This window comes from Bison bison, unplaced genomic scaffold, assembly GCF_000754665.1.
Source record: "Bison bison bison isolate TAMUID 2011002044 unplaced genomic scaffold, Bison_UMD1.0 scf7180017864211, whole genome shotgun sequence".
Taxonomy (NCBI): Eukaryota; Metazoa; Chordata; class Mammalia; order Artiodactyla; family Bovidae; genus Bison; species Bison bison.
In genome coordinates this window covers 790,291-803,189 of record NW_011494783.1, presented here as the reverse complement: position 1 = coordinate 803,189, position 12,899 = coordinate 790,291, and positions in this window count along the sequence as shown.

Here is a 12,899-nt window from a genome sequence, read left to right as displayed (position 1 = left end):
GCGGGGAGCCCTGGGCCCGCGGGCGGGCCCGAGGGCGTGGGAGCGGAGAGCGGACCGCGGGGCCTCCCCTGGGCCGGCTAGGTCTCTCAGATCTGCCTGGTTTCTTCTCCCGGGTGTTTCTCCAGGTCTTTACCTGAGCTGGCCCCTGACCGGCCCCCGCTTCGGTGTTCTTCTGATGCTCACCTCTTGGCCAGTCTGTGTCTCTTGAGTTTTTCTGTGTTCGTCTGTATTTGAGTCTTTATCATGAAGCCTCAATGTTAATTTCTCTTCCTTGATGGCTACCAGTCTCTTCCTACATGAGGAAGGGTGTATCCGGCTCCTTTTTCGCTTTTCTGCCTGCTCTCCTGCCCCCTACTCCTCAATCCCCCAGTTCCCCATCTTTCCCTTTCCTCCTGGCTTTTGACTCCCTAGGAGACCATCTCTCCCAGTGCCAGGCCTCTCCAAAATAGTTTGTCCATGTCTTTTCTCTTTGTATGATCTGAGTTCACATCTCTCAGGATATGGGTTCCTTCTGGCTTCTTCCCAGGACAAGTATGTGTGTTGGTATGTAAGTATCTAAGCCTACATCTCAGGCGTGTGCATTTTCTCCTGCCTATATTTTTTTCCTCTGATGTTTTCAGGGAAACTTTGTGTTTTCTGGGTCTCTGAGACCAAGGTTGAGTGGGTCTGTCTTTATGCCTCTTCACAGACTTCAGGGAGGACTTCCTTGGTAGCTAGCTCAGCTGGTATGTCTAAAATGCGGGAGACCTGGGTTCAATCCCTGGGTTGGGAAGATCCCCTGGAGAAGGGAACTACTACCCACTCCAGTATTCTGGCCTGGAGAATTCCATGGACTCTATAGTTCATGGGGTCACAAAGAATCGGACTCAACTGAGTGACTTTCACTTTCATAGACTTCAGGGAACCCATAACATTCTATGGTATAGTCCCTATGCACGTAGGGTAAGAATCCCTCATGTAGGGGACAGAGATTTTTGGTATGTTCATTTCAATTAGATCAGCCCCTAACCTCACTCCTTACTCCAGGGGTTTCCATGAAATAAGTCCATGAAATTTCCATGAAATAAGTCAAGCGTGTTAAGTTGCTTCAGTCGTGTCTGACTCTGAGTGACCCCTGGACTGTAGCCCACCAGGCCCCTCTGTCCATGGAATTCTCCAGGCAAGAATACTGGAGTGGGTTGCCATGCCCTCCTTCAGGGAATCTTCCCAACCCAGGGACTGAACCTGCCTCTCCCGTGGCTCCTGCATTGGCAGGTGGATTCTTTACCACTAGCATCACTTGAGAAGGTAAGTAGAATCTTAATGGGCTTTCTGACTGTTTTGTTCTTAGGACTGCCATGGTCTATAAGCCCAACAGCTAGTTGGTTAGACCATTTCCAGATTACTGTGCCCATTGGCTACTGCACTGATCCCAGCTGACCAGGCCTACCAGCATTGGAACAGGCTTTAGGACAGAATGCCACTTGGTCTCTTCTCCAATAGGGTCCTGATACATGTCTATATTTAAAGAATGTGCTACTTTGGCTGTATTACTCTGAGGAGTTAAGCCCTGAGTAGTCCAGAAACCTTTAACCTACTCTGAGCTGCTGTGTAAGGTGTGGGTGGACATGGGGAAAACCAGGACTCAGAGTTAAGGTGTGTAAGCACAGGTCACTCACTTGCCATACGCTCAGCAAGAGGAGAAGATTGGGGAGTGCAGTTAGTCAAAAAGTTTAAGCTAGAACTGTCTATTTCTCAACTGGGAGAGAGAATTCAGTCCAGAGTGTGAGATAGCCCTTGATTTCTAATGGCTGAGCTGAGCCAGTTGGATCCTGGGCAGAAGTGACTGATCTCTGCTGTTTCGTCCTATCTCCTGGGAGTGAGTAGTGTGGTCAGAGGTGCTGGGACTGCCTTCTTCTTTAATCTTTTGGCTGCGCCATGCAGCACATGGGATGTAGGATCTTATTTCCCCAACCAGAGATCAAACTCATGCTCCCTGCATTGGAAGCACAGAGTCTTATCACTGGACCACCATGGAAGTTCCTGGCACTGCCTTCTAAACCAGCCTGATTATTCTTCCTGCTCCACTCTGACTTCCCTTGGTTCTCCTTCTAGCCCTTCATCTTCTCTGAGTGTCAAGTCTCAGAGACTTGACCTTCTCTTAATCTGCCAGCTTTGACCTATCAGCGTTTTTGTTTTTTTTTTTCTTAAGTCACTACCCTTGAGTCAGTGATCTTGGGGTCATTGAGAGTTAGGCATACAAGGCTTGACCTGACTTTTCAACTAGTAATATGTAGGAAAGCTGAAAATTACCACTTAGGGGGTTGATTCTCCCCATGGAGCAACACTGTCTGCAGGGTATTTGCAATGTGGGAATCACCCAGCACTCCAGTTTTATCTTCCCTTCACTGTGCATAGCATTCTTCTTCCTTTTCTCTTTTCCATGTTCTTGGTGATGGGCTTCTTAATAAGGCCAGTCATCCTATTCCAAGATCTTGATATTTTGCTTGGGCCATTTCCTCTATAAAGGACCAGAAACGAGAGAGAATGATACAGTAGAAAGAGGATGGAATTTAGATTCAGATACGGGTGGATTTGAATCCCACCTTCACCACTTTTCAGTGGCTCAGCAGGTATAGAATCCACCAGCAAAGCAGGAAACACAAGAGACATTGGTTCAGTCTCTGGGCCAAGGAAGATCCCCTGGAGAAGGAAATGGCAACCCACTCCAATATTCTTGCCTGAAAAATTCCATGGACAGAAGAACCTGGTGGGCTACAGTCCAGTGGGTCGTAAAGACTCAGACATGACTGAGAACACGCAGCACAGCTCACCACTTACTTAATGCAAAAATTTGGCATTATTAACCTTCCTGTGCTTCCTCATTGTCCTTCTATGCTTCGTTTTTCTACTGTCTTATGTGGGGAAAGTAATATTTAATAATACCTACCTCCCTAGGTTGTTGTGGTGATTCACTAAGCTAATATATAGAATCACCTTAGTACAAGGGTAGAAGGTGATTGATATGGGCTAGTTTTCTTTCCTAACAGTGCCTGATAGTTATGCATGTTAAATGCATTTACAGTAAGAAAGCGATAAGAGCTGGGAAAGGTAAACTAATTCAAAGTAAAGTTATTTTAAAATGAGAGATGTATTCAATGGGGGAAAAAAAAGGTTCTGGATTTGGGGAAGGTGGTGCATTTTAACTGGAGTCAGTGCCTTTGAAATCCAGCACGGTGTGGGAAGGACAGGGAACTGTCCTGTGTAGTTCTAGGTTTTGAGAGCAAAGGGATTATTATAGTGACCTTCTGGAGCATCGGATTTCTCCCCCGGGCTGTCGCTGACCTGACCAGATGTCCTCCCGGTCCCACCATCCCACAGTGTTGGCTCTGTGGCCTCCCATTTAGTTAAATGACCCTCAGCTCATCCAGGATCAGTTCTTTCTATACTTCTCTGGCCTTTCTGATTCTGCTTTCTACCTGATCCCCGACCCACCTTTGAATGATTTTGAACTCAGTTCTTTTCTTAATTTGACCAACTGTGGTCTCTCCATCTTTCTCCTTTAAATCCACCCTGACTTGACCAGTGTGGTTCTTAACTATCCTGTTCTATTCTGATGAACGTGTTTTTCTTTCTCACCCTTGGTTCCCCTTTATTTCTTTTCTCAAACTTTGCACATTGGCTCTAGCCTGAATGTAATGCTATTCAAGGTGTAAATAGTGATTGCCTACACTTTTTTTCCCTTCATTTACTTAATATGTATTTTTTTTAGAACTCAATATACAAAACCCAACTCTCTGCCCCCAAAAGAACTCTCAATCTAATTGAGGAGAAAAAGTAGCGAATAAGGATAACAGAATGTGAGGAGTATTATGTTGGGATCCACACAAAGTGTGATGCACGCATAAAGGAGAGAGTACTGCTTGGAGAGTAGGAAAAGGCTTCATGGATAAGATGATGTTTGAGTTGACTTGTCTTTAAAAAGTATTCTGTTTCATGGTGGAGAGGAGGAAAGGCATACCAATAGCAGGAATGGAATATGCCAAAATAGAAGCATAAGCCCCAGGGAAGCCCCTTTCACCGTGAAGTGTGGTAAAGAATTAGCAGAGAAGAAAAAGAAAAAAGAAGTGGTAACTATGTAAGGTGATGAATGTTAATAAGCTGCATTGTGGTGATCACTTCATAATGTGTATGTATATTGAAACATCAAGTTGTGTACCTTAAACATATACAATTTTTATTTGTCCATTATCCTCAATAAAACTGAACAAAACCCTTTAGAAGAGCCCCATCTCTGGAAGCATAAAGTCCAAATTCAGTAGCCTGTATGACCTTCAAGATCGTTCATGGCTTGACTTCACACTCTCCTTAGGTCTCTAGAGGTTCACAGTTCTTGAAATTTTACCTATAGGTTTTTTAGCTTGGGCACATATATCATAGGATAATATTAATATATAGACCTCTGCGTCTTATTTGGGTTTCCTCAATGGCTCAGCAGGCAAAAAATCCACCTGCAATGCAGGAGACACAGGAGATACAGGTTTGATCTCTGAGTTGGGAAGATCCCCTGGAGGAGGGGGATAGCAGAGACATTACTTTGTCAACAAAGGTCCGTCTAGTCAAGGCTATGGTTTTTCCAGTGGCCATGTATGGATGTGAGAGTTGGACTATAAAGAAAGCTGAGCACCAAAGAATTGATGCTTTTGAATGGTGGTATTGGAGAAGACTCTTGAGAGTCCCCTGGACTGCAAGGAGATGCAACCCATCCATCCTAAAGGAAATCAGTCCTGAATTTTCATTGGAAAGACTGATGGTGAAGCTGAAACTCCAGTACTTTGGCTACCTGATGCAAAGAGCTTACTCATTTGAAAAGACTCTAATGCTGGGAAAGATTGAGGGCAGGGGAAGAAGCAAACGACAGAGGATGAGATGGTTGGATGGCATCACTGACTTGATGGACATGAATTTGAGCAAGCTCCAGGAGTTGGTGATGGACAGGGAGGCCTGGTGTGCTGCAGTTCAGGGGGTCGCAAAGAGTCACACACGACTGAGCAACTGAAAAACCACCACCACCTGGAGGAGGAAATGGCAGCCCACTCCAGTATTCTTGCCTGGGAAATCCCATGGACAAAACACCTGGAAAATAATATCTGAGAATGACCACATCTTTTCCTAGAATGGTTACAGTGTGTTTTATTCCGTTGTAAATAATATACAAAGTGAAAGTGAAGTTGCTCAGTGGTGTCCGACTCTTTGAGACCCCATGGACTGCAGCCTACCAGGCTCCTCTGTCCATGGTATTTTCCAGGCAAGAGTACTGGAGTGGGTTGCCATTTCCTTCTCCAGGGGATCTTCCCGACCCAGGGATTGAACCCGGGTCTCCTGCATTGTAGGCAGACTCTTTACCGTCTGAGCCACCAAGGAAGCCCAATAATATACAGGTACTTTATAATATAGAAAACAGATATTTAAAATAATGAGATGAAAATAAATATAATGAAAGGTTCTAATATTTTCATCCCATTCTCCCAGTAGATCCACTGAGCATCCTGCTGTAGATATCCTTTCATTCCTTGGTTGGACCTCAACTCTTAGAAAGAATGGGGTCAATATTTCCTTGGTTGGACCGCAACTCTTAAATTTTACCATCTCCAGTAGTTAGTCTACAAGCAGAGTCACCCTCTTCAACCCAAGTAGGCACTCTCATTCAATTATTTAATTTCCTCAATTATTCAACATAATATTTGTTGTGTTTCCATTTTGTGCAAGGCATTGAATAAGAGGCTAAGGATATTATGGTCCACATACTCCTTACCATGTCAGTTTATATTGTTGTTCTTGTTCAGTCGCTAAGTCGTGTCTGAACAGTATGAAAAGGCAAAAAGATACGACACTGGAAGATGAGTCTCCGAGGTTGGTAGGTGTCCAATATGCTACTGGAGAAGAGTGGAGAAATAGCTCCAGAAAGAATGAAGAAGCTGGGCCACAGTGGAAACAATGCCCAGTTGTGGATGTGTCTGGTGGTGAAAGTAAAGTCCAATGCTATAAACTCCATGAATTAATGTAAATTGGACGTGTTCAAGCAGGAGATGGCAAGAATGAACATCAGCATCTTAGGAGTCAGTGAACTAAAATGGACGGGAGCAGGCAAATTTAATTCAGATAACCATTACATCTACTACTGTGCGCAAGAATCCCGTAGAAGAAATAGAGTAGCTCTCGTAGTTAATGAAAGAGTCTGAAATGTAGTACTTGGATGCAATCTCTAAAACAACAGAATGATCCCATTTCGCTAACAAGGCAAACCATTCAACATTGCAGTGATCCAAGTCTCTGCCCCAACCACTAATGCTGAAGAAGCTGAAGTTGAATGGTTCTATGAAGACCTACACGTTCTAGAACACCAAAAAAAAAAGATGTCCTTTTCATCATCAGGGATTGGAATGCAAAAGTAGGAAGTCAAGAGATACCTAGAATAACAGGCAAATTTGATCAGCTTATATTATGACAGCACGTAAACATTAAACAAGTGATTACTTAATGGCTATTATAATTTTAATTCGTGCAGAATGTTTATATGTTTAACTTAAGAGAATAAGTCTGTGGAGTTGGAGAAATCAATAGTTTGGGAGTAATACTTCAGCTGACTCTGAAGGATGAATAGAAAGGAACTAGGCAAAGAAGATGGGGAAGAGGGTTTCAGGTGGTGGTGAAGGAATTGAAAACCCCGAGGCTGGAAGGTCACTGGCTCATTTTAGGAACTGAACAAAAGCTAGAGTGTTTCTGATCTAGAGGATGGGGGAGGGACACTGGCACAAAATGAAACTGTGATGTGAGTGGAGACCAGAGATCCTGGGGGTCCTGGCTGGACCACAGTTAGGATCTGAGTCTTTATCCTGATGGCAGGGGAAGCCATTGAAGGATCTAAAGCAGGGATTAAGGGCCAGATCTGCATCTCAACATGGTCACTTAAGAGTATAACAAACTGAGACTTCCCTGGTGATCCAGTGGCTAAGACTCTGCACTCCTAGTGCAGGGGGCCCAGGTTTGATTCCTGGTCAGGGAACTAGATCCCATAAGCCAACCGACTAGAGATCCCACATCCTACAAACAAGATCGGAGATCCAATGTGACACAACTAAGCCCTGGTGCAAATAAATATTAAAAAAAAAAAGAATATAACAAATGATCTCTAATCTTTCCTTTCTTATCTTTTAATTGTACTTAGAAACCTGCTTTTCCATCACCCTCAGCTTATACTTTCCTGTAAACTTTTACACTCACTTCAAGATTCAACATTAAGGTCACTTTATTTGGTGAAGTTTCCCTCTTCTCTATCCCAAACTTCCACACCCTTTGGAGCTAATCTCCATAATGGCACTTCCTAAGTTTTTTTTTTTACTATAATTTACCTGTTTAACTTTGATTTGGGGTGGGCAGGTGCAGAAAGTGGATTGATTACACTCTTCAAGGCACACTGTCTCCTCTGGTTCCTTTGGTTTCGAGTTTCCTCCTTTGTTTTGAATCTTTACTCCTTGTGTATTATAGAAACGAACTCTGTATTGTTGGTATTTTTAGTTTACATAAATGCTGTTGTGCTATCAACTCTTTATGACTTTCACTTTTCCCAATCAGAATAAATTTTGAAGGTCTAGTCATTTTTCCTTGTGAACCCTTACACCACTCTTATGGCAGAAAGTGAAGAGGAACTAAAGAGCCTCTTGATGAAGGCGAAAGAGGAGAGGGGAAAAGTTAGCTTAAAGCTCAACATTCAGAAAACGTAGATCATGGCAGCCAGTCCCATTACTTCATGGCAAATAGATGGGGAAACAGTGGAAACAGCAGCTGACTTTATTTTTTGGGGCTCCAAAATCACTGCAGATGGTGATTGCAGCCACGAAGTTAAAAGATGCTTACTTCTTGGAAGGAAAGTTATGACCAACCTAGACATCATATTAAAAAGCAGAGACAGTCCCAGCCACTCGACGTAGGGCCGCCCACAGGGCGGTCTCCGCCGCGGAGCTCCCGCCCCTGAACGCTGCGCAGCCCCGCTCGCAGCGCGGAAAAAAAAGAAAAAATAAATAAATAAAAAGCAGAGACATTACTTTGTCAACAAAGATCTGTCTAGTAAAGGCTATGGTTTTTCTATTGGTCATGTATGCATGTGAGAGTTAGACTATAAAGAAAGCTGAGCACCGAAGAATTGATGCTTTTGAACTGTGGTGTTGGAGAAGACTCTTGAGAGTCCCTTGGGCTGCAAGGAGATCAATCCAGTCCATCCTAAAGGAGATCAGTCCTGGGTGTTCATTGGAAGGACTGATGTTGAAGCTGATACTGCAATACTTTGGCCACCTGATGCAAAGAGTTGACTCATTTGAAAAGACCCCGATGCTGGGAAAGATTGAGGGCAGGCGGAGAAGGGGACGACAGAGGATGAGATGATTAGATGGCATCACTGACTCAATGGACATGAGTTTGGGTGGACTCTGGGAGTTGGTGATGGACAGGGAGGCCTGGCATGCTGCGGTTCATGGGGTCGCAAAGAGTCAGACACGACTGAGCGACTAAACTGAATTGATCCCTTGTTCTTTTATTTTGCTCTAGCCCTATTTTCTTCTTTCACCCACCTTTAATTTTACCTTATGTGTGAATGTGTGTGCATATATATGTTTATGAGCCATATTATATTCTTTTTGCACATGCGTACACAAATACGTGCTCATATATACATAAATTTTTATACAGCTCTTAACAGTGGCAGGATGAGGGACTTAGGGTCCCAAGAATTCCTGTGATGTGGGCTTAAAGTCAAATATTTCTTCTATCATTTTGTAGATATATATTTGATTTTTTTTTCTTATTTAGGAGAAGCTGGGAAATGTGCATTGTATCTTTTTTTGATATTTTGTCTTTTTTAGATGAAAATCTCATCATATTATTGAAAGAAAGAGTTGGGTTTTTGTGTATCACCTCTCCTGACGGTAAAAACTGATAACCTTGTTATTGGCCTCATTCTTAATCTCAAGTCCTTAATGTCTAATTCTCGAAGTATCTTGCTCCAGGTCTCAAAGTCCCCAGGGATTGTCCTTAGGTGTAAGGACAATCTTCTAACTTTATTCATATTATTCCATTCTTCTTCAGAAGGCAGCCAAGTCTCCCTTAGCTGCACAGCAGTTTTTCTGTCTTACTCCTAAGAGCAGACCCAGAGCATCCTGTTGATATTGCACCCCTAGGTTCCCACTTATCTGCCTGTAGCTCCCTGTGGGGGCAGAGAGGTTTCGGCAACAAGAGGGAGAGGGAGTGACCAGCCATGGATTGCTGTGTCCCAGTTTTGGTTGTCAAGGCACAGAATGGGAGACAGAAAAATGGAGACGAGAATAAAGATGGAGAGAGAGAGAGAGAGATGCTATTCACTTTAGCAGAAAAGTCCTAATTCCCTTATGATACAGATAGTTCTGCTTCCATGGTTCCCTCAGGACAGGGATACTGAAGCCATTAAAAATATAGAAATAAAACATTTGAGAGTTAGGTGGAGAGTTCAATCCTATCCTTTTGGTGATGATCAAAGAGTTCCAGAGAGGTTGTGACTTAAGACATCACACCCCTAGCGCCTAGGTAGTGGCCAGGTGGTTAGCATCCGCCTGATTACTCAGGCTACCAAGGCAACGGGGCACTTTCTTTAGATGGTCTGCATTTGTGATATCATGACTGTGCATGAATTCAAGGTAAGGTACTCACTGTGGGATAGGCAAAGGGCAATTATGACATGGACTGTGTCCCAGAAGAAGTTGGCGAATTTAGATGCAAATGATAATATTCTAAAGCAGCCTCTGATAAGCCCAAAGGGAGATTAAAAATACCAACCCAGGGAAACTTAAAGGAAAATATGAGTAAAGTGGTAAGGAAAGGCTGAGTCTTGAGCTGCCCCTGGATAGAAAGTGTGGGTGGGTGTGGGAGATAGATTCCCATAATCGCTGACACTCTACACCACTCCCTAATACGCACATTCCATTCCTGACACAGGCCTAAGAGGGGTTAGAGCAGCATTTTGGAAAGGTGTGGGCAGCAGGTGAGCATGAGCCCTGAGACATTGACCCGGGTATGTGTGGAGGAACCATGATCATCTGAAACAACCTTCACCCTCGTAGCACACATCAAGCTCCACCAGAATGTCTTTCTACCAAGTATTTCTTTGAAAGACTCATCAACCAATTTGGTCCCCAGTCCTAGCATACTTAGGATTTCTAGTTCCTGAAGGAAACCTGAATCTTCTGCTTGGCAGAAGCTATAGCACCATCTGGTGGAAATAAATGCTTTAGGTCACAAGTCTTTCTGGTCACAGAAGCTGTCTTTGCACAGATCAATCTTGAAATGTTATCTTGGCTCTAAATCATGCTAGGAGCACACCATTTTTAAGTAACAAAAGGTTTCTCATATATTCTAAATCTTGATCTCATATATTCTAATGGTTAAGTTATCAGCTCTTAATCAGTGGCAGCTTTCTCATTTTCAGAATAATTCCATATAATTAAGGAAATGGCAATCCACTCCAGTGTTCTTGCTTGGAGAATCCCAGGGATGGCGGAGCCTGGTGGGCTGCCATCTATGGGGTTGCACAGAGTTGGACACGACTGAAGTGACTTAGCAGTAGCAGCAGGGTATAATAATTCCATACCATAGTGTCCACTATACTCTTAGCTTCCCTCATAGCTCAGTTGGTAAAGAATCTGCCTGCAATGCAGGAGACCTGGGTTCGATTCCTGGGTCGGGCAGCCCCTGGAGAAGGAACTGGCAACCCACTCCAGTATTCTTGCCTAGAGAATCCCCATGGACAGAGGAGGCTGGCAGGCTACAGTCCACGGGGTCGCAAGAGTCGGACATGACTTAGCAACTAAACCAGCACCACCACCACCATACTCTTATCTCAGAATTGTTTCTTTTAGGCTCTGCATCCTCAGATTTGGGTTTTAAACATGTCCCAAGGGATCCTTTTCATTGTGTTCATGGGAAAGATTGAGGGCAAGAGGAGAAGGAAGTGACAGAGGATGAGATGGTTGGATGGCATCACCAACTCAATAGACATAAGTTTGAGTAAACTCCAGGAGATAGTGAAGGACATGGAAGCCTGGAACGCTGCAGTTCATGGAGTCGCAGAGTCAGACGTGACTTAGCCACTGAACAACAAGGGATCCTGTCCTCTTTGAATTTACCAAAGCAATTCTAAATCCCCAAAGAAAATAAAAGGAAGAAATGCTGACTGAATGGCTCTTTTCAGTCTTCTCCAGAGGACTTGGAAAAAGAAGGTCCCTTATAGTAAAGGAGCTAAAACATTGTGATGGTGAGCTCAGGGAAGAATTAATAGTTGCCAGGAGCTTACAGAATCATTTTCTAGAAATTTTATTGGTTCCACTAAAAAAAAAAAAGTCCCTGGGACTATGTTTGAATTCAAATAATAAATGCATTGCATCATTGAATAACTACTGAGACTTTTGAATGTGAGCGTTCTGCTTCTCAATCTCTCTTTACTCTGGTTTGGTCTACATCAAATATGGATTTGATTCTCCCTGTGAAGATTTGGGACTTCAATAGGCTGCCCTCTAAACAGTTTCAGGCTGCTTTAGAGTTTTAGGTTAGGTAGTGTGAATTTTGTGTAAACATCTGTCTTAACTTTCTCAAAATATGATTTTTTAAAACTCATGTTTTACACATTGACATGTTTTTAAATTTAAAGGTATAAAACTTATCCTTTGATATACTTTGCATGCTAAGTCGCTTCAGTCATGTCCGACTTTGTGCGACCCTATGGTCCGTAGCCTGCCAGGCTCCTCTGTCCATGGAATTCTCAAGGCAAGAGTACTGGAGTGGGTTGCCACGCCCTTCTCCAGGGGATCATCTTGACCCAGAGAGGGAACCTGCACCTTTTATGCCTTTATGTCATTGGCAGGCAGGTGCGTTACCACTAATGGCACCTGCAAGCCCCTCCTTTTGTATAAGTCCTGGTTAAATGACCAGGAGTGGGGTTGCTAGGTTACACGGTCGCTCTATTTTTAGTTTTTTAAGGAAACTCTATATTCCTATAATCCACAGTAGTTACAGCAGTTTACATTTTCACCAACAGTGGAGGAGGGTTTCTTTTTCTCCATGCCCTCTCCAACATCTATTATTTGTAGACTTTTAGACTCGATAGCAAGTCTGATTGGTGAGGTGATACAGCATTGTAATTTTGATTTAATAATTAGTTGAGCATCTTTTCATGTGCTTTTGGCCATCTGTATATCTTCGAGAAATATCAATAACTTCAGATATGCAGATGACACCACCCTTATGGCAGAAAGTGAAGAGGAACTCAAAAGCCTCTTGATGAAAGTGAAAGAGGAGAGTGAAAAAGTTGGCTTAAAGCTCAACATTCAGAAAACGAAGATCATGGCATCTGGTCCCATCACTGCATGGGAAATAGATGGGGAAACAGCAGAAATAGTGTCAGACTGTATTTTTTTGGGAGCTCCAAAATCACTGCAGATGGTGATTACAGCCATGAAATTAAAAGATGCTTACTCCTTGGAAGGAAAGTTATGACCAACCTAGATAGCATATTCAAAAGCAGAGACATTACTTGGCCAACAAAGGTCCGTCTAGTCAAGGCTATGGTTTCTCCAGTGGTCATGTATGGATGTGAGAGTTGGACTGTGAAGAAGGCTGAGCACCGAAGAATTGATGCTTTTGAACTGTGGTGTTGGAGAAGACTCTTGAGAGTCCCTTGGACTGCAAGGAGATCCAACCCATCCATTCTAAAGGAGATCAGTCCTGGGTATTCTTTGGAAGGAATGATGCTAAAGCTGAAACTCCAGTACTTTGGCCACCTCATGTGACGAGTTGACTCATTGGAAAAGATTCTGATGCTGGGAGGGATTGTGGGCAGG